This window comes from Rhinoderma darwinii (genome assembly GCF_050947455.1).
Source record: "Rhinoderma darwinii isolate aRhiDar2 chromosome 5 unlocalized genomic scaffold, aRhiDar2.hap1 SUPER_5_unloc_10, whole genome shotgun sequence".
Lineage (NCBI taxonomy): Eukaryota > Metazoa > Chordata > Amphibia > Anura > Rhinodermatidae > Rhinoderma > Rhinoderma darwinii.
This window is the reverse complement of record NW_027461766.1, coordinates 189,511-210,195: the sequence shown is the minus strand read 5'-3', so window position 1 is coordinate 210,195 and position 20,685 is coordinate 189,511. Positions and strand designations below refer to the sequence as shown.

At 47.7% G+C, this 20,685-nt stretch overlaps 14 non-coding genes across 14 annotated transcripts; all 14 read right to left on the bottom strand.

Moving 5' to 3' along the window:
* Window positions 1–864: 864 nt before the first annotated feature.
* Window positions 865–1,055, bottom strand: LOC142684449 (U2 spliceosomal RNA). Its single transcript, XR_012854072.1, has one exon. It is a non-coding gene; the product is annotated as a U2 spliceosomal RNA (small nuclear RNA).
* A 1,296-nt stretch (window positions 1,056–2,351) lies between these two features.
* On the bottom strand, window positions 2,352–2,542 carry LOC142684749 (U2 spliceosomal RNA). Its single transcript, XR_012854344.1, has one exon. It is a non-coding gene; the product is annotated as a U2 spliceosomal RNA (small nuclear RNA).
* Window positions 2,543–3,822: 1,280 nt separating this feature from the next.
* LOC142684750 (U2 spliceosomal RNA) lies at window positions 3,823–4,013 on the bottom strand. Its single transcript, XR_012854345.1, has one exon. It is a non-coding gene; the product is annotated as a U2 spliceosomal RNA (small nuclear RNA).
* A 1,277-nt stretch (window positions 4,014–5,290) lies between these two features.
* Window positions 5,291–5,481, bottom strand: LOC142684767 (U2 spliceosomal RNA). Its single transcript, XR_012854360.1, has one exon. It is a non-coding gene; the product is annotated as a U2 spliceosomal RNA (small nuclear RNA).
* Window positions 5,482–6,757: 1,276 nt separating this feature from the next.
* LOC142684448 (U2 spliceosomal RNA) lies at window positions 6,758–6,948 on the bottom strand. The gene has a single exon (XR_012854071.1). It is a non-coding gene; the product is annotated as a U2 spliceosomal RNA (small nuclear RNA).
* Window positions 6,949–8,240: 1,292 nt separating this feature from the next.
* Window positions 8,241–8,431, bottom strand: LOC142684447 (U2 spliceosomal RNA). The gene has a single exon (XR_012854070.1). It is a non-coding gene; the product is annotated as a U2 spliceosomal RNA (small nuclear RNA).
* Window positions 8,432–9,763: 1,332 nt separating this feature from the next.
* On the bottom strand, window positions 9,764–9,954 carry LOC142684446 (U2 spliceosomal RNA). Its single transcript, XR_012854069.1, has one exon. It is a non-coding gene; the product is annotated as a U2 spliceosomal RNA (small nuclear RNA).
* A 1,287-nt stretch (window positions 9,955–11,241) lies between these two features.
* LOC142684444 (U2 spliceosomal RNA) lies at window positions 11,242–11,432 on the bottom strand. The gene has a single exon (XR_012854068.1). It is a non-coding gene; the product is annotated as a U2 spliceosomal RNA (small nuclear RNA).
* A 1,292-nt stretch (window positions 11,433–12,724) lies between these two features.
* On the bottom strand, window positions 12,725–12,915 carry LOC142684443 (U2 spliceosomal RNA). Its single transcript, XR_012854067.1, has one exon. It is a non-coding gene; the product is annotated as a U2 spliceosomal RNA (small nuclear RNA).
* Window positions 12,916–14,207: 1,292 nt separating this feature from the next.
* On the bottom strand, window positions 14,208–14,398 carry LOC142684442 (U2 spliceosomal RNA). The gene has a single exon (XR_012854066.1). It is a non-coding gene; the product is annotated as a U2 spliceosomal RNA (small nuclear RNA).
* Window positions 14,399–15,694: 1,296 nt separating this feature from the next.
* On the bottom strand, window positions 15,695–15,885 carry LOC142684441 (U2 spliceosomal RNA). Its single transcript, XR_012854065.1, has one exon. It is a non-coding gene; the product is annotated as a U2 spliceosomal RNA (small nuclear RNA).
* A 1,293-nt stretch (window positions 15,886–17,178) lies between these two features.
* On the bottom strand, window positions 17,179–17,369 carry LOC142684440 (U2 spliceosomal RNA). The gene has a single exon (XR_012854064.1). It is a non-coding gene; the product is annotated as a U2 spliceosomal RNA (small nuclear RNA).
* Window positions 17,370–18,653: 1,284 nt separating this feature from the next.
* On the bottom strand, window positions 18,654–18,844 carry LOC142684439 (U2 spliceosomal RNA). The gene has a single exon (XR_012854063.1). It is a non-coding gene; the product is annotated as a U2 spliceosomal RNA (small nuclear RNA).
* A 1,295-nt stretch (window positions 18,845–20,139) lies between these two features.
* Window positions 20,140–20,330, bottom strand: LOC142684437 (U2 spliceosomal RNA). Its single transcript, XR_012854061.1, has one exon. It is a non-coding gene; the product is annotated as a U2 spliceosomal RNA (small nuclear RNA).
* Window positions 20,331–20,685: the final 355 nt, after the last annotated feature.

Sequence of the window (20,685 nt, the reverse complement as noted above, 5' to 3'; positions counted from 1 at the left end):
AAGCTGGCTCTGGAATCCTGAGGGCTCCACTATGACACGTGCAAAGTTCCGTCTGAACTTTATATAAGACGGTGAGGCTCAGTCAGTCACTCAGTGTTGCCTGAGAGGGCAACACTGCAACAGCCGGCCGCCAGGCTGTCTTTTTTTTTGCACAGCTAGTTGCCTCCAGGAGGCCACAAGAGGGAGACAAGGGACTGCAAAATGGAAAATAGGCATCCACCAACTTTACAGACAACTTCTCCTTGCTCCTACAACCTCCATCCTTGCACAGTTTGTTATTCTTCTAGGTAACATAGTAACAAATCCAAATTGCTGCTCTCTTTGTAGGCAAGCAAGGCTTTGTTGCAACTGCAATTCTTACTTCTTCTTGAAATGTAGGGACGACAGTACATTCCATCACATCCATCTAGTGTACACAGGTAGGTCCATTGTGGCGGGCAGGCGAGCGGGCGGGCTGCTTTATTGGCTGTTTGCTGTTCCCCTACTCCACTCCACTATTTGACTGTTGTGCTGCATCAATCAATCAATCAATCAATCAATCAATCAATCAATCAATCAATCAATCAGTGGCTGGCTCAGGTGCAGCTCTTTAACTTACCTAAAAGGGAGGGCGGAGAGAAGACAAGGAAGGTGAATGAGGTGTTCCAATGTGAAATGCCGGAAACACAGAAACACAGACGACACACAACAAGAGGTGGCAATCTATTCATTAATTGCATTTAATCAATGAGCTCATTATCACTCATGCATTGTCCAACAGGTGTTGAAATAATGGGATTAAAAGGGGAGATCCCTTCAGAAAGACAGAAACAATAGCAAAGACAAAAAACACTTTTGGAATCTGCTTTTAGTCAACACATAAGGAAAGGGTGCACCGGTCCTGGAAATACTGCAATACCAGGTCAATGCGTGGAGTGGACAGAGCAAGCTCTATTTCCATCTCCCTGTTCTAAAAATCCATTTAATATATGGTCCCCAGATAGGGGACGTATCAGATATTAAACTGATAAGAACAGATACTACACTTGATCTTAGCCAAAAGGCCGAGAAGCGATAACCCGAACGGGCCGCGCGTTGCCCGAGCCTGCCCGATACTGCTGTTCAGCCCTTGCAGCGATTCAGCCTACTTCTAGGCAATTCCATGGGGCCCTGCAGGCTCACACACTCACAGCTACACGGGAGGTGAATAAAGGCCGGAGAGGAAGCCAGACAGGATTTGCTTCTTTTGCTTGCACCACAATGCAGTGCTGAAAGAGGAGGAATCTACATAAAAACGCCTTCCTGGCAACGCCCAAATGCCCTGCTGCCATGCAGATAAACACTGGCAGCGGCAGCAAGTGCATGCCCACAGCCACCCCTTGTTCCTTCACACCTTGTATCAGCTGTAATCCAGTCCAGTCCAGTGCTGCCTGCTGAGCAGCACTGACCAACACTGCCTGGGCCCAGGCTTTTATCTCTGAGGCCCCATTATGATGTCAGAAAGCTGGCTCTGGAATCCTGAGGGCTCCACTATGACACGTGCAAAGTTCCGTCTGAACTTTATATAAGACGGTGAGGCTCAGTCAGTCACTCAGTGTTGCCTGAGAGGGCAACACTGCAACAGCCGGCCGCCAGGCTGTCTTTTTTTTGCACAGCTAGTTGCCTCCAGGAGGCCACAAGTGGGAGACAAGGGACTGCAAAATGGAAAATAGGCATCCACCAACTTTACAGACAACTTCTCCTTGCTCCTACAACCTCCATCCTTGCACAGTTTGTTATTCTTCTAGGTAACATAGTAACAAATCCAAATTGCTGCTCTCTTTGTAGGCAAGCAAGGCTTTGTTGCAACTGCAATTCTTACTTCTTCTTGAAATGTAGGGACGACAGTACATTCCATCACATCCATCTAGTGTACACAGGTAGGTCCATTGTGGCGGGCAGGCGAGCGGGCGGGCTGCTTTATTGGCTGTTTGCTGTTCCCCTACTCCACTCCACTATTTGACTGTTGTGCTGCATCAATCAATCAATCAATCAATCAATCAATCAATCAATCAATCAATCAATCAATCAATCAGTGGCTGGCTCAGGTGCAGCTCTTTAACTTACCTAAAAGGGAGGGCGGAGAGAAGACAAGGAAGGTGAATGAGGTGTTCCAATGTGAAATGCCGGAAACACAGAAACACAGACGACACACAACAAGAGGTGGCAATCTATTCATTAATTGCATTTAATCAATGAGCTCATTATCACTCATGCATTGTCCAACAGGTGTTGAAATAATGGGATTAAAAGGGGAGATCCCTTCAGAAAGACAGAAACAATAGCAAAGACAAAAAACACTTTTGGAATCTGCTTTTAGTCAACACATAAGGAAAGGGTGCACCGGTCCTGGAAATACTGCAATACCAGGTCAATGCGTGGAGTGGACAGAGCAAGCTCTATTTCCATCTCCCTGTTCTAAAAATCCATTTAATATATGGTCCCCAGATAGGGGACGTATCAGATATTAAACTGATAAGAACAGATACTAAACTTGATCTTAGCCAAAAGGCCGAGAAGCGATAACCCGAACGGGCCGCGCGTTGCCCGAGCCTGCCCGATACTGCTGTTCAGCCCTTGCAGCGATTCAGCCTACTTCTAGGCAATTCCATGGGGCCCTGCAGGCTCACACACTCACAGCTACACGGGAGGTGAATAAAGGCCGGAGAGGAAGCCAGACAGGATTTGCTTCTTTTGCTTGCACCACAATGCAGTGCTGAAAGAGGAGGAATCTACATAAAAACGCCTTCCTGGCAACGCCCAAATGCCCTGCTGCCATGCAGATAAACACTGGCAGCGGCAGCAAGTGCATGCCCACAGCCACCCCTTGTTCCTTCACACCTTGTATCAGCTGTAATCCAGTCCAGTCCAGTGCTGCCTGCTGAGCAGCACTGACCAACACTGCCTGGGCCCAGGCTTTTATCTCTGAGGCCCCATTATGATGTCAGAAAGCTGGCTCTGGAATCCTGAGGGCTCCACTATGACACGTGCAAAGTTCCGTCTGAACTTTATATAAGACGGTGAGGCTCAGTCAGTCACTCAGTGTTGCCTGAGAGGGCAACACTGCAACAGCCGGCCGCCAGGCAGTCTTTTTTTTGCACAGCTAGTTGCCTCCAGGAGGCCACAAGAGGGAGACAAGGGACTGCAAAATGGAAAATAGGCATCCACCAACTTTACAGACAACTTCTCCTTGCTCCTACAACCTCCATCCTTGCACAGTTTGTTATTCTTCTAGGTAACATAGTAACAAATCCAAATTGCTGCTCTCTTTGTAGGCAAGCAAGGCTTTGTTGCAACTGCAATTCTTACTTCTTCTTGAAATGTAGGGACGACAGTACATTCCATCACATCCATCTAGTGTACACAGGTAGGTCCATTGTGGCGGGCAGGCGAGCGGGCGGGCTGCTTTATTGGCTGTTTGCTGTTCCCCTACTCCACTCCACTATTTGACTGTTGTGCTGCATCAATCAATCAATCAATCAATCAATCAATCAATCAATCAATCAGTGGCTGGCTCAGGTGCAGCTCTTTAACTTACCTAAAAGGGAGGGCGGAGAGAAGACAAGGAAGGTGAATGAGGTGTTCCAATGTGAAATGCCGGAAACACAGAAACACAGACGACACACAACAAGAGGTGGCAATCTATTCATTAATTGCATTTAATCAATGAGCTCATTATCACTCATGCATTGTCCAACAGGTGTTGAAATAATGGGATTAAAAGGGGAGATCCCTTCAGAAAGACAGAAACAATAGCAAAGACAAAAAACACTTTTGGAATCTGCTTTTAGTCAACACATAAGGAAAGGGTGCTCCGGTCCTGGAAATACTGCAATACCAGGTCAATGCGTGGAGTGGACAGAGCAAGCTCTATTTCCATCTCCCTGTTCTAAAAATCCATTTAATATATGGTCCCCAGATAGGGGACGTATCAGATATTAAACTGATAAGAACAGATACTACACTTGATCTTAGCCAAAAGGCCGAGAAGCGATAACCCGAACGGGCCGCGCGTTGCCCGAGCCTGCCCGATACTGCTGTTCAGCCCTTGCAGCGATTCAGCCTACTTCTAGGCAATTCCATGGGGCCCTGCAGGCTCACACACTCACAGCTACACGGGAGGTGAATAAAGGCCGGAGAGGAAGCCAGACAGGATTTGCTTCTTTTGCTTGCACCACAATGCAGTGCTGAAAGAGGAGGAATCTACATAAAAACGCCTTCCTGGCAACGCCCAAATGCCCTGCTGCCATGCAGATAAACACTGGCAGCGGCAGCAAGTGCATGCCCACAGCCACCCCTTGTTCCTTCACACCTTGTATCAGCTGTAATCCAGTCCAGTCCAGTGCTGCCTGCTGAGCAGCACTGACCAACACTGCCTGGGCCCAGGCTTTTATCTCTGAGGCCCCATTATGATGTCAGAAAGCTGGCTCTGGAATCCTGAGGGCTCCACTATGACACGTGCAAAGTTCTGTCTGAACTTTATATAAGACGGTGAGGCTCAGTCAGTCACTCAGTGTTGCCTGAGAGGGCAACACTGCAACAGCCGGCCGCCAGGCTGTCTTTTTTTTGCACAGCTAGTTGCCTCCAGGAGGCCACAAGAGGGAGACAAGGGACTGCAAAATGGAAAATAGGCATCCACCAACTTTACAGACAACTTCTCCTTGCTCCTACAACCTCCATCCTTGCACAGTTTGTTATTCTTCTAGGTAACATAGTAACAAATCCAAATTGCTGCTCTCTTTGTAGGCAAGCAAGGCTTTGTTGCAACTGCAATTCTTACTTCTTCTTGAAATGTAGGGACGACAGTACATTCCATCACATCCATCTAGTGTACACAGGTAGGTCCATTGTGGCGGGCAGGCGAGCGGGCGGGCTGCTTTATTGGCTGTTTGCTGTTCCCCTACTCCACTCCACTATTTGACTGTTGTGCTGCATCAATCAATCAATCAATCAATCAATCAATCAATCAATCAAGTGGCTGGCTCAGGTGCAGCTCTTTAACTTACCTAAAAGGGAGGGCGGAGAGAAGACAAGGAAGGTGAATGAGGTGTTCCAATGTGAAATGCCGGAAACACAGAAACACAGACGACACACAACAAGAGGTGGCAATCTATTCATTAATTGCATTTAATCAATGAGCTCATTATCACTCATGCATTGTCCAACAGGTGTTGAAATAATGGGATTAAAAGGGGAGATCCCTTCAGAAAGACAGAAACAATAGCAAAGACAAAAAACACTTTTGGAATCTGCTTTTAGTCAACACATAAGGAAAGGGTGCTCCGGTCCTGGAAATACTGCAATACCAGGTCAATGCGTGGAGTGGACAGAGCAAGCTCTATTTCCATCTCCCTGTTCTAAAAATCCATTTAATATATGGTCCCCAGATAGGGGACGTATCAGATATTAAACTGATAAGAACAGATACTACACTTGATCTTAGCCAAAAGGCCGAAAAGCGATAACCCGAACGGGCCGCGCGTTGCCCGAGCCTGCCCGATACTGCTGTTCAGCCCTTGCAGCGATTCAGCCTACTTCTAGGCAATTCCATGGGGCCCTGCAGGCTCACACACTCACAGCTACACGGGAGGTGAATAAAGGCCGGAGAGGAAGCCAGACAGGATTTGCTTCTTTTGCTTGCACCACAATGCAGTGCTGAAAGAGGAGGAATCTACATAAAAACGCCTTCCTGGCAACGCCCAAATGCCCTGCTGCCATGCAGATAAACACTGGCAGCGGCAGCAAGTGCATGCCCACAGCCACCCCTTGTTCCTTCACACCTTGTATGAGCTGTAATCCAGTCCAGTCCAGTGCTGCCTGCTGAGCAGCACTGACCAACACTGCCTGGGCCCAGGCTTTTATCTCTGAGGCCCCATTATGATGTCAGAAAGCTGGCTCTGGAATCCTGAGGGCTCCACTATGACACGTGCAAAGTTCCGTCTGAACTTTATATAAGACGGTGAGGCTCAGTCAGTCACTCAGTGTTGCCTGAGAGGGCAACACTGCAACAGCCGGCCGCCAGGCTGTCTTTTTTTTGCACAGCTAGTTGCCTCCAGGAGGCCACAAGAGGGAGACAAGGGACTGCAAAATGGAAAATAGGCATCCACCAACTTTACAGACAACTTCTCCTTGCTCCTACAACCTCCATCCTTGCACAGTTTGTTATTCTTCTAGGTAACATAGTAACAAATCCAAATTGCTGCTCTCTTTGTAGGCAAGCAAGGCTTTGTTGCAACTGCAATTCTTACTTCTTCTTGAAATGTAGGGACGACAGTACATTCCATCACATCCATCTAGTGTACACAGGTAGGTCCATTGTGGCGGGCAGGCGAGCGGGCGGGCTGCTTTATTGGCTGTTTGCTGTTCCCCTACTCCACTCCACTATTTGACTGTTGTGCTGCATCAATCAATCAATCAATCAATCAATCAATCAATCAATCAGTGGCTGGCTCAGGTGCAGCTCTTTAACTTACCTAAAAGGGAGGGCGGAGAGAAGACAAGGAAGGTGAATGAGGTGTTCCAATGTGAAATGCCGGAAACACAGAAACACAGACGACACACAACAAGAGGTGGCAATCTATTCATTAATTGCATTTAATCAATTAGCTCATTATCACTCATGCATTGTCCAACAGGTGTTGAAATAATGGGATTAAAAGGGGAGATCCCTTCAGAAAGACAGAAACAATAGCAAAGACAAAAAACACTTTTGGAATCTGCTTTTAGTCAACACATAAGGAAAGGGTGCACCGGTCCTGGAAATACTGCAATACCAGGTCAATGCGTGGAGTGGACAGAGCAAGCTCTATTTCCATCTCCCTGTTCTAAAAATCCATTTAATATATGGTCCCCAGATAGGGGACGTATCAGATATTAAACTGATAAGAACAGATACTACACTTGATCTTAGCCAAAAGGCCGAGAAGCGATAACCCGAACGGGCCGCGCGTTGCCCGAGCCTGCCCGATACTGCTGTTCAGCCCTTGCAGCGATTCAGCCTACTTCTAGGCAATTCCATGGGGCCCTGCAGGCTCACACACTCACAGCTACACGGGAGGTGAATAAAGGCCGGAGAGGAAGCCAGACAGGATTTGCTTCTTTTGCTTGCACCACAATGCAGTGCTGAAAGAGGAGGAATCTACATAAAAACGCCTTCCTGGCAACGCCCAAATGCCCTGCTGCCATGCAGATAAACACTGGCAGCGGCAGCAAGTGCATGCCCACAGCCACCCCTTGTTCCTTCACACCTTGTATCAGCTGTAATCCAGTCCAGTCCAGTGCTGCCTGCTGAGCAGCACTGACCAACACTGCCTGGGCCCAGGCTTTTATCTCTGAGGCCCCATTATGATGTCAGAAAGCTGGCTCTGGAATCCTGAGGGCTCCACTATGACACGTGCAAAGTTCCGTCTGAACTTTATATAAGACGGTGAGGCTCAGTCAGTCACTCAGTGTTGCCTGAGAGGGCAACACTGCAACAGCCGGCCGCCAGGCTGTCTTTTTTTTGCACAGCTAGTTGCCTCCAGGAGGCCACAAGAGGGAGACAAGGGACTGCAAAATGGAAAATAGGCATCCACCAACTTTACAGACAACTTCTCCTTGCTCCTACAACCTCCATCCTTGCACAGTTTGTTATTCTTCTAGGTAACATAGTAACAAATCCAAATTGCTGCTCTCTTTGTAGGCAAGCAAGGCTTTGTTGCAACTGCAATTCTTACTTCTTCTTGAAATGTAGGGACGACAGTACATTCCATCACATCCATCTAGTGTACACAGGTAGGTCCATTGTGGCGGGCAGGCGAGCGGGCGGGCTGCTTTATTGGCTGTTTGCTGTTCCCCTACTCCACTCCACTATTTGACTGTTGTGCTGCATCAATCAATCAATCAATCAATCAATCAATCAATCAATCAATCAATCAATCAATCAGTGGCTGGCTCAGGTGCAGCTCTTTAACTTACCTAAAAGGGAGGGCGGAGAGAAGACAAGGAAGGTGAATGAGGTGTTCCAATGTGAAATGCCGGAAACACAGAAACACAGACGACACACAACAAGAGGTGGCAATCTATTCATTAATTGCATTTAATCAATGAGCTCATTATCACTCATGCATTGTCCAACAGGTGTTGAAATAATGGGATTAAAAGGGGAGATCCCTTCAGAAAGACAGAAACAATAGCAAAGACAAAAAACACTTTTGGAATCTGCTTTTAGTCAACACATAAGGAAAGGGTGCACCGGTCCTGGAAATACTGCAATACCAGGTCAATGCGTGGAGTGGACAGAGCAAGCTCTATTTCCATCTCCCTGTTCTAAAAATCCATTTAATATATGGTCCCCAGATAGGGGACGTATCAGATATTAAACTGATAAGAACAGATACTACACTTGATCTTAGCCAAAAGGCCGAGAAGCGATAACCCGAACGGGCCGCGCGTTGCCCGAGCCTGCCCGATACTGCTGTTCAGCCCTTGCAGCGATTCAGCCTACTTCTAGGCAATTCCATGGGGCCCTGCAGGCTCACACACTCACAGCTACACGGGAGGTGAATAAAGGCCGGAGAGGAAGCCAGACAGGATTTGCTTCTTTTGCTTGCACCACAATGCAGTGCTGAAAGAGGAGGAATCTACATAAAAACGCCTTCCTGGCAACGCCCAAATGCCCTGCTGCCATGCAGATAAACACTGGCAGCGGCAGCAAGTGCATGCCCACAGCCACCCCTTGTTCCTTCACACCTTGTATCAGCTGTAATCCAGTCCAGTCCAGTGCTGCCTGCTGAGCAGCACTGACCAACACTGCCTGGGCCCAGGCTTTTATCTCTGAGGCCCCATTATGATGTCAGAAAGCTGGCTCTGGAATCCTGAGGGCTCCACTATGACACGTGCAAAGTTCCGTCTGAACTTTATATAAGACGGTGAGGCTCAGTCAGTCACTCAGTGTTGCCTGAGAGGGCAACACTGCAACAGCCGGCCGCCAGGCTGTCTTTTTTTTGCACAGCTAGTTGCCTCCAGGAGGCCACAAGAGGGAGACAAGGGACTGCAAAATGGAAAATAGGCATCCACCAACTTTACAGACAACTTCTCCTTGCTCCTACAACCTCCATCCTTGCACAGTTTGTTATTCTTCTAGGTAACATAGTAACAAATCCAAATTGCTGCTCTCTTTGTAGGCAAGCAAGGCTTTGTTGCAACTGCAATTCTTACTTCTTCTTGAAATGTAGGGACGACAGTACATTCCATCACATCCATCTAGTGTACACAGGTAGGTCCATTGTGGCGGGCAGGCGAGCGGGCGGGCTGCTTTATTGGCTGTTTGCTGTTCCCCTACTCCACTCCACTATTTGACTGTTGTGCTGCATCAATCAATCAATCAATCAATCAATCAATCAATCAATCAATCAATCAATCAATCAATCAATCAATCAATTAATCAATCAATCAATCAATCAATCAGTGGCTGGCTCAGGTGCAGCTCTTTAACTTACCTAAAAGGGAGGGCGGAGAGAAGACAAGGAAGGTGAATGAGGTGTTCCAATGTGAAATGCCGGAAACACAGAAACACAGACGACACACAACAAGAGGTGGCAATCTATTCATTAATTGCATTTAATCAATGAGCTCATTATCACTCATGCATTGTCCAACAGGTGTTGAAATAATGGGATTAAAAGGGGAGATCCCTTCAGAAAGACAGAAACAATAGCAAAGACAAAAAACACTTTTGGAATCTGCTTTTAGTCAACACATAAGGAAAGGGTGCACCGGTCCTGGAAATACTGCAATACCAGGTCAATGCGTGGAGTGGACAGAGCAAGCTCTATTTCCATCTCCCTGTTCTAAAAATCCATTTAATATATGGTCCCCAGATAGGGGACGTATCAGATATTAAACTGATAAGAACAGATACTACACTTGATCTTAGCCAAAAGGCCGAGAAGCGATAACCCGAACGGGCCGCGCGTTGCCCGAGCCTGCCCGATACTGCTGTTCAGCCCTTGCAGCGATTCTTCAGCCTACTTCTAGGCAATTCCATGGGGCCCTGCAGGCTCACACACTCACAGCTACACGGGAGGTGAATAAAGGCCGGAGAGGAAGCCAGACAGGATTTGCTTCTTTTGCTTGCACCACAATGCAGTGCTGAAAGAGGAGGAATCTACATAAAAACGCCTTCCTGGCAACGCCCAAATGCCCTGCTGCCATGCAGATAAACACTGGCAGCGGCAGCAAGTGCATGCCCACAGCCACCCCTTGTTCCTTCACACCTTGTATCAGCTGTAATCCAGTCCAGTCCAGTGCTGCCTGCTGAGCAGCACTGACCAACACTGCCTGGGCCTAGGCTTTTATCTCTGAGGCCCCATTATGATGTCAGAAAGCTGGCTCTGGAATCCTGAGGGCTCCACTATGACACGTGCAAAGTTCCGTCTGAACTTTATATAAGACGGTGAGGCTCAGTCAGTCACTCAGTGTTGCCTGAGAGGGCAACACTGCAACAGCCGGCCGCCAGGCTGTCTTTTTTTTGCACAGCTAGTTGCCTCCAGGAGGCCACAAGAGGGAGACAAGGGACTGCAAAATGGAAAATAGGCATCCACCAACTTTACAGACAACTTCTCCTTGCTCCTACAACCTCCATCCTTGCACAGTTTGTTATTCTTCTAGGTAACATAGTAACAAATCCAAATTGCTGCTCTCTTTGTAGGCAAGCAAGGCTTTGTTGCAACTGCAATTCTTACTTCTTCTTGAAATGTAGGGACGACAGTACATTCCATCACATCCATCTAGTGTACACAGGTAGGTCCATTGTGGCGGGCGGGCTGCTTTATTGGCTGTTTGCTGTTCCCCTACTCCACTCCACTATTTGACTGTTGTGCTGCATCAATCAATCAATCAATCAATCAATCAATCAATCAATCAATCAATCAATCAATCAATCAGTGGCTGGCTCAGGTGCAGCTCTTTAACTTACCTAAAAGGGAGGGCGGAGAGAAGACAAGGAAGGTGAATGAGGTGTTCCAATGTGAAATGCCGGAAACACAGAAACACAGACGACACACAACAAGAGGTGGCAATCTATTCATTAATTGCATTTAATCAATGAGCTCATTATCACTCATGCATTGTCCAACAGGTGTTGAAATAATGGGATTAAAAGGGGAGATCCCTTCAGAAAGACAGAAACAATAGCAAAGACAAAAAACACTTTTGGAATCTGCTTTTAGTCAACACATAAGGAAAGGGTGCACCGGTCCTGGAAATACTGCAATACCAGGTCAATGCGTGGAGTGGACAGAGCAAGCTCTATTTCCATCTCCCTGTTCTAAAAATCCATTTAATATATGGTCCCCAGATAGGGGACGTATCAGATATTAAACTGATAAGAACAGATACTACACTTGATCTTAGCCAAAAGGCCGAGAAGCGATAACCCGAACGGGCCGCGCGTTGCCCGAGCCTGCCCGATACTGCTGTTCAGCCCTTGCAGCGATTCAGCCTACTTCTAGGCAATTCCATGGGGCCCTGCAGGCTCACACACTCACAGCTACACGGGAGGTGAATAAAGGCCGGAGAGGAAGCCAGACAGGATTTGCTTCTTTTGCTTGCACCACAATGCAGTGCTGAAAGAGGAGGAATCTACATAAAAACGCCTTCCTGGCAACGCCCAAATGCCCTGCTGCCATGCAGATAAACACTGGCAGCGGCAGCAAGTGCATGCCCACAGCCACCCCTTGTTCCTTCACACCTTGTATCAGCTGTAATCCAGTCCAGTCCAGTGCTGCCTGCTGAGCAGCACTGACCAACACTGCCTGGGCCCAGGCTTTTATCTCTGAGGCCCCATAATGATGTCAGAAAGCTGGCTCTGGAATCCTGAGGGCTCCACTATGACACGTGCAAAGTTCCGTCTGAACTTTATATAAGACGGTGAGGCTCAGTCAGTCACTCAGTGTTGCCTGAGAGGGCAACACTGCAACAGCCGGCCGCCAGGCTGTCTTTTTTTTGCACAGCTAGTTGCCTCCAGGAGGCCACAAGAGGGAGACAAGGGACTGCAAAATGGAAAATAGGCATCCACCAACTTTACAGACAACTTCTCCTTGCTCCTACAACCTCCATCCTTGCACAGTTTGTTATTCTTCTAGGTAACATAGTAACAAATCCAAATTGCTGCTCTCTTTGTAGGCAAGCAAGGCTTTGTTGCAACTGCAATTCTTACTTCTTCTTGAAATGTAGGGACGACAGTACATTCCATCACATCCATCTAGTGTACACAGGTAGGTCCATTGTGGCGGGCAGGCGAGCGGGCGGGCTGCTTTATTGGCTGTTTGCTGTTCCCCTACTCCACTCCACTATTTGACTGTTGTGCTGCATCAATCAATCAATCAACCAATCAATCAATCAATCAATCAATCAATCAATCAATCAGTGGCTGGCTCAGGTGCAGCTCTTTAACTTACCTAAAAGGGAGGGCGGAGAGAAGACAAGGAAGGTGAATGAGGTGTTCCAATGTGAAATGCCGGAAACACAGAAACACAGACGACACACAACAAGAGGTGGCAATCTATTCATTAATTGCATTTAATCAATGAGCTCATTATCACTCATGCATTGTCCAACAGGTGTTGAAATAATGGGATTAAAAGGGGAGATCCCTTCAGAAAGACAGAAACAATAGCAAAGACAAAAAACACTTTTGGAATCTGCTTTTAGTCAACACATAAGGAAAGGGTGCACCGGTCCTGGAAATACTGCAATACCAGGTCAATGCGTGGAGTGGACAGAGCAAGCTCTATTTCCATCTCCCTGTTCTAAAAATCCATTTAATATATGGTCCCCAGATAGGGGACGTATCAGATATTAAACTGATAAGAACAGATACTACACTTGATCTTAGCCAAAAGGCCGAGAAGCGATAACCCGAACGGGCCGCGCGTTGCCCGAGCCTGCCCGATACTGCTGTTCAGCCCTTGCAGCGATTCAGCCTACTTCTAGGCAATTCCATGGGGCCCTGCAGGCTCACACACTCACAGCTACACGGGAGGTGAATAAAGGCCGGAGAGGAAGCCAGACAGGATTTGCTTCTTTTGCTTGCACCACAATGCAGTGCTGAAAGAGGAGGAATCTACATAAAAACGCCTTCCTGGCAACGCCCAAATGCCCTGCTGCCATGCAGATAAACACTGGCAGCGGCAGCAAGTGCATGCCCACAGCCACCCCTTGTTCCTTCACACCTTGTATCAGCTGTAATCCAGTCCAGTCCAGTGCTGCCTGCTGAGCAGCACTGACCAACACTGCCTGGGCCCAGGCTTTTATCTCTGAGGCCCCATTATGATGTCAGAAAGCTGGCTCTGGAATCCTGAGGGCTCCACTATGACACGTGCAAAGTTCCGTCTGAACTTTATATAAGACGGTGAGGCTCAGTCAGTCACTCAGTGTTGCCTGAGAGGGCAACACTGCAACAGCCGGCCGCCAGGCTGTCTTTTTTTTGCACAGCTAGTTGCCTCCAGGAGGCCACAAGAGGGAGACAAGGGACTGCAAAATGGAAAATAGGCATCCACCAACTTTACAGACAACTTCTCCTTGCTCCTACAACCTCCATCCTTGCACAGTTTGTTATTCTTCTAGGTAACATAGTAACAAATCCAAATTGCTGCTCTCTTTGTAGGCAAGCAAGGCTTTGTTGCAACTGCAATTCTTACTTCTTCTTGAAATGTAGGGACGACAGTACATTCCATCACATCCATCTAGTGTACACAGGTAGGTCCATTGTGGCGGGCAGGCGAGCGGGCGGGCTGCTTTATTGGCTGTTTGCTGTTCCCCTACTCCACTCCACTATTTGACTGTTGTGCTGCATCAATCAATCAATCAATCAATCAATCAATCAATCAATCAATCAATCAATCAATCAGTGGCTGGCTCAGGTGCAGCTCTTTAACTTACCTAAAAGGGAGGGCGGAGAGAAGACAAGGAAGGTGAATGAGGTGTTCCAATGTGAAATGCCGGAAACACAGAAACACAGACGACACACAACAAGAGGTGGCAATCTATTCATTAATTGCATTTAATCAATGCGCTCATTATCACTCATGCATTGTCCAACAGGTGTTGAAATAATGGGATTAAAAGGGGAGATCCCTTCAGAAAGACAGAAACAATAGCAAAGACAAAAAACACTTTTGGAATCTGCTTTTAGTCAACACATAAGGAAAGGGTGCACCGGTCCTGGAAATACTGCAATACCAGGTCAATGCGTGGAGTGGACAGAGCAAGCTCTATTTCCATCTCCCTGTTCTAAAAATCCATTTAATATATGGTCCCCAGATAGGGGACGTATCAGATATTAAACTGATAAGAACAGATACTACACTTGATCTTAGCCAAAAGGCCGAGAAGCGATAATCCGAACGGGCCGCGCGTTGCCCGAGCCTGCCCGATACTGCTGTTCAGCCCTTGCAGCGATTCAGCCTACTTCTAGGCAATTCCATGGGGCCCTGCAGGCTCACACACTCACAGCTACACGGGAGGTGAATAAAGGCCGGAGAGGAAGCCAGACAGGATTTGCTTCTTTTGCTTGCACCACAATGCAGTGCTGAAAGAGGAGGAATCTACATAAAAACGCCTTCCTGGCAACGCCCAAATGCCCTGCTGCCATGCAGATAAACACTGGCAGCGGCAGCAAGTGCATGCCCACAGCCACCCCTTGTTCCTTCACACCTTGTATCAGCTGTAATCCAGTCCAGTCCAGTGCTGCCTGCTGAGCAGCACTGACCAACACTGCCTGGGCCCAGGCTTTTATCTCTGAGGCCCCATTATGATGTCAGAAAGCTGGCTCTGGAATCCTGAGGGCTCCACTATGACACGTGCAAAGTTCCGTCTGAACTTTATATAAGACGGTGAGGCTCAGTCAGTCACTCAGTGTTGCCTGAGAGGGCAACACTGCAACAGCCGGCCGCCAGGCTGTCTTTTTTTTGCACAGCTAGTTGCCTCCAGGAGGCCACAAGAGGGAGACAAGGGACTGCAAAATGGAAAATAGGCATCCACCAACTTTACAGACAACTTCTCCTTGCTCCTACAACCTCCATCCTTGCACAGTTTGTTATTCTTCTAGGTAACATAGTAACAAATCCAAATTGCTGCTCTCTTTGTAGGCAAGCAAGGCTTTGTTGCAACTGCAATTCTTACTTCTTCTTGAAATGTAGGGACGACAGTACATTCCATCACATCCATCTAGTGTACACAGGTAGGTCCATTGTGGCGGGCAGGCGAGCGGGCGGGCTGCTTTATTGGCTGTTTGCTGTTCCCCTACTCCACTCCACTATTTGACTGTTGTGCTGCATCAATCAATCAATCAATCAATCAATCAATCAATCAATCAATCAATCAATCAATCAATCAGTGGCTGGCTCAGGTGCAGCTCTTTAACTTACCTAAAAGGGAGGGCGGAGAGAAGACAAGGAAGGTGAATGAGGTGTTCCAATGTGAAATGCCGGAAACACAGAAACACAGACGACACACAACAAGAGGTGGCAATCTATTCATTAATTGCATTTAATCAATGAGCTCATTATCACTCATGCATTGTCCAACAGGTGTTGAAATAATGGGATTAAAAGGGGAGATCCCTTCAGAAAGACAGAAACAATAGCAAAGACAAAAAACACTTTTGGAATCTGCTTTTAGTCAACACATAAGGAAAGGGTGCACCGGTCCTGGAAATACTGCAATACCAGGTCAATGCGTGGAGTGGACAGAGCAAGCTCTATTTCCATCTCCCTGTTCTAAAAATCCATTTAATATATGGTCCCCAGATAGGGGACGTATCAGATATTAAACTGATAAGAACAGATACTACACTTGATCTTAGCCAAAAGGCCGAGAAGCGATAACCCGAACGGGCCGCGCGTTGCCCGAGCCTGCCCGATACTGCTGTTCAGCCCTTGCAGCGATTCAGCCTACTTCTAGGCAATTCCATGGGGCCCTGCAGGCTCACACACTCACAGCTACACGGGAGGTGAATAAAGGCCGGAGAGGAAGCCAGACAGGATTTGCTTCTTTTGCTTGCACCACAATGCAGTGCTGAAAGAGGAGGAATCTACATAAAAACGCCTTCCTGGCAACGCCCAAATGCCCTGCTGCCATGCAGATAAACACTGGCAGCGGCAGCAAGTGCATGCCCACAGCCACCCCTTGTTCCTTCACACCTTGTATCAGCTGTAATCCAGTCCAGTCCAGTGCTGCCTGCTGAGCAGCACTGACCAACACTGCCTGGGCCCAGGCTTTTATCTCTGAGGCCCCATTATGATGTCAGAAAGCTGGCTCTGGAATCCTGAGGGCTCCACTATGACACGTGCAAAGTTCCGTCTGAACTTTATATAAGACGGTGAGGCTCAGTCAGTCACTCAGTGTTGCCTGAGAGGGCAACACTGCAACAGCCGGCCGCCAGGCTGTCTTTTTTTTGCACAGCTAGTTGCCTCCAGGAGGCCACAAGAGGGAGACAAGGGACTGCAAAATGGAAAATAGGCATCCACCAACTTTACAGACAACTTCTCCTTGCTCCTACAACCTCCATCCTTGCACAGTTTGTTATTCTTCTAGGTAACATAGTAACAAATCCAAATTGCTGCTCTCTTTGTAGGCAAGCAAGGCTTTGTTGCAACTGCAATTCTTACTTCTTCTTGAAATGTAGGGACGACAGTACATTCCATCACATCCATCTAGTGTACACAGGTAGGTCCATTGTGGCGGGCAGGCGAGCGGGCGGGCTGCTTTATTGGCTGTTTGCTGTTCCCCTACTCCACTCCACTATTTGACTGTTGTGCTGCAATCAATCAATCAATCAATCAATCAATCAATCAATCAATCAATCAATCAATCAATCAGTGGCTGGCTCAGGTGCAGCTCTTTAACTTACCTAAAAGGGAGGGCGGAGAGAAGACAAGGAAGGTGAATGAGGTGTTCCAATGTGAAATGCCGGAAACACAGAAACACAGACGACACACAACAAGAGGTGGCAATCTATTCATTAATTGCATTTAATCAATGAGCTCATTATCACTCATGCATTGTCCAACAGGTGTTGAAATAATGGGATTAAAAGGGGAGATCCCTTCAGAAAGACAGAAACAATAGCAAAGACAAAAAACACTTTTGGAATCTGCTTTTAGTCAACACATAAGGAAAGGGTGCACCGGTCCTGGAAATACTGCAATACCAGGTCAATGCGTGGAGTGGACAGAGCAAGCTCTATTTCCATCTCCCTGTTCTAAAAATCCATTTAATATATGGTCCCCAGATAGGGGACGTATCAGATATTAAACTGATAAGAACAGATACTACACTTGATCTTAGCCAAAAGGCCGAGAAGCGATAACCCGAACGGGCCGCGCGTTGCCCGAGCCTGCCCGATACTGCTGTTCAGCCCTTGCAGCGATTCAGCCTACTTCTAGGCAATTCCATGGGGCCCTGCAGGCTCACACACTCACAGCTACACGGGAGGTGAATAAAGGCCGGAGAGGAAGCCAGACAGGATTTGCTTCTTTTGCTTGCACCACAATGCAGTGCTGAAAGAGGAGGAATCTACATAAAAACGCCTTCCTGGCAACGCCCAAATGCCCTGCTGCCATGCAGATAAACACTGGCAGCGGCAGCAAGTGCATGCCCACAGCCACCCCTTGTTCCTTCACACCTTGTATCAGCTGTAATCCAGTCCAGTCCAGTGCTGCCTGCTGAGCAGCACTGACCAACACTGCCTGGGCCCAGGCTTTTATCTCTGAGGCCCCATTATGATGTCAGAAAGCTGGCTCTGGAATCCTGAGGGCTCCACTATGACACGTGCAAAGTTCCGTCTGAACTTTATATAAGACGGTGAGGCTCAGTCAGTCACTCAGTGTTGCCTGAGAGGGCAACACTGCAACAGCCGGCCGCCAGGCTGTCTTTTTTTTGCACAGCTAGTTGCCTCCAGGAGGCCACAAGAGGGAGACAAGGGACTGCAAAATGGAAAATAGGCATCCACCAACTTTACAGACAACTTCTCCTTGCTCCTACAACCTCCATCCTTGCACAGTTTGTTATTCTTCTAGGTAACATAGTAACAAATCCAAATTGCTGCTCTCTTTGTAGGCAAGCAAGGCTTTGTTGCAACTGCAATTCTTACTTCTTCTTGAAATGTAGGGACGACAGTACATTCCATCACATCCATCTAGTGTACACAGGTAGGTCCATTGTGGCGGGCAGGCGAGCGGGCGGGCTGCTTTATTGGCTGTTTGCTGTTCCCCTACTCCACTCCACTATTTGACTGTTGTGCTGCATCAATCAATCAATCAATCAATCAATCAATCAATCAATCAATCAATCAGTGGCTGGCTCAGGTGCAGCTCTTTAACTTACCTAAAAGGGAGGGCGGAGAGAAGACAAGGAAGGTGAATGAGGTGTTCCAATGTGAAATGCCGGAAACACAGAAACACAGACGACACACAACAAGAGGTGGCAATCTATTCATTAATTGCATTTAATCAATGAGCTCATTATCACTCATGCATTGTCCAACAGGTGTTGAAATAATGGGATTAAAAGGGGAGATCCCTTCAGAAAGACAGAAACAATAGCAAAGACAAAAAACACTTTTGGAATCTGCTTTTAGTCAACACATAAGGAAAGGGTGCACCGGTCCTGGAAATACTGCAATACCAGGTCAATGCGTGGAGTGGACAGAGCAAGCTCTATTTCCATCTCCCTGTTCTAAAAATCCATTTAATATATGGTCCCCAGATAGGGGACGTATCAGATATTAAACTGATAAGAACAGATACTACACTTGATCTTAGCCAAAAGGCCGAGAAGCGATAACCCGAACGGGCCGCGCGTTGCCCGAGCCTGCCCGATACTGCTGTTCAGCCCTTGCAGTGATTCAGCCTACTTCTAGGCAATTCCATGGGGCCCTGCAGGCTCACACACTCACAGCTACACGGGAGGTGAATAAAGGCCGGAGAGGAAGCCAGACAGGATTTGCTTCTTTTGCTTGCACCACAATGCAGTGCTGAAAGAGGAGGAATCTACATAAAAACGCCTTCCTGGCAACGCCCAAATGCCCTGCTGCCATGCAGATAAACACTGGCAGCGGCAGCAAGTGCATGCCCACAGCCACCCCTTGTTCCTTCACACCTTGTATCAGCTGTAATCCAGTCCAGTCCAGTGCTGCCTGCTGAGCAGCACTGACCAACACTGCCTGGGCCCAGGCTTTTATCTCTGAGGCCCCATTATGATGTCAGAAAGCTGGCTCTGGAATCCTGAGGGCTCCACTATGACACGTGCAAAGTTCCGTCTGAACTTTATATAAGACGGTGAGGCTCAGTCAGTCACTCAGTGTTGCCTGAGAGGGCAACACTGCAACAGCCGGCCGCCAGGCTGTCTTTTTTTTGCACAGCTAGTTGCCTCCAGGAGGCCACAAGAGGGAGACAAGGGACTGCAAAATGGAAAATAGGCATCCACCAACTTTACAGACAACTTCTCCTTGCTCCTACAACCTCCATCCTTGCACAGTTTGTTATTCTTCTAGGTAACATAGTAACAAATCCAAATTGCTGCTCTCTTTGTAGGCAAGCAAGGCTTTGTTGCAACTGCAATTCTTACTTCTTCTTGAAATGTAGGGACGACAGTACATTCCATCACATCCATCTAGTGTACACAGGTAGGTCCATTGTGGCGGGCAGGCGAGCGGGCGGGCTGCTTTATTGGCTGTTTGCTGTTCCCCTACTCCACTCCACTATTTGACTGTTGTGCTGCATCAATCAATCAATCAATCAATCAATCAATCAATCAATCAATCAATCAATCAATCAGTGGCTGGCTCAGGTGCAGCTCTTTAACTTACCTAAAAGGGAGGGCGGAGAGAAGACAAGGAAGGTGAATGAGGTGTTCCAATGTGAAATGCCGGAAACACAGAAACACAGACGACACACAACAAGAGGTGGCAATCTATTATTCATTAATTGCATTTAATCAATGAGCTCATTATCACTCATGCATTGTCCAACAGGTGTTGAAATAATGGGATTAAAAGGGGAGATCCCTTCAGAAAGACAGAAACAATAGCAAAGACAAAAAACACTTTTGGAATCTGCTTTTAGTCAACACATAAGGAAAGGGTGCACCGGTCCTGGAAATACTGCAATACCAGGTCAATGCGTGGAGTGGACAGAGCAAGCTCTATTTCCATCTCCCTGTTCTAAAAATCCATTTAATATATGGTCCCCAGATAGGGGACGTATCAGATATTAAACTGATAAGAACAGATACTACACTTGATCTTAGCCAAAAGGCCGAGAAGCGATAACCCGAACGGGCCGCGCGTTGCCCGAGCCTGCCCGATACTGCTGTTCAGCCCTTGCAGCGATTCAGCCTACTTCAAGGCAATTCCATGGGGCCCTGCAGGCTCACACACTCACAGCTACACGGGAGGTGAATAAAGGCCGGAGAGGAAGCCAGACAGGATTTGCTTCTTTTGCTTGCACCACAATGCAGTGCTGAAAGAGGAGGAATCTACATAAAAACGCCTTCCTGGCAACGCCCAAATGCCCTGCTGCCATGCAGATAAACACTGGCAGCGGCAGCAAGTGCATGCCCACAGCCACCCCTTGTTCCTTCACACCTTGTATCAGCTGTAATCCAGTCCAGTCCAGTGCTGCC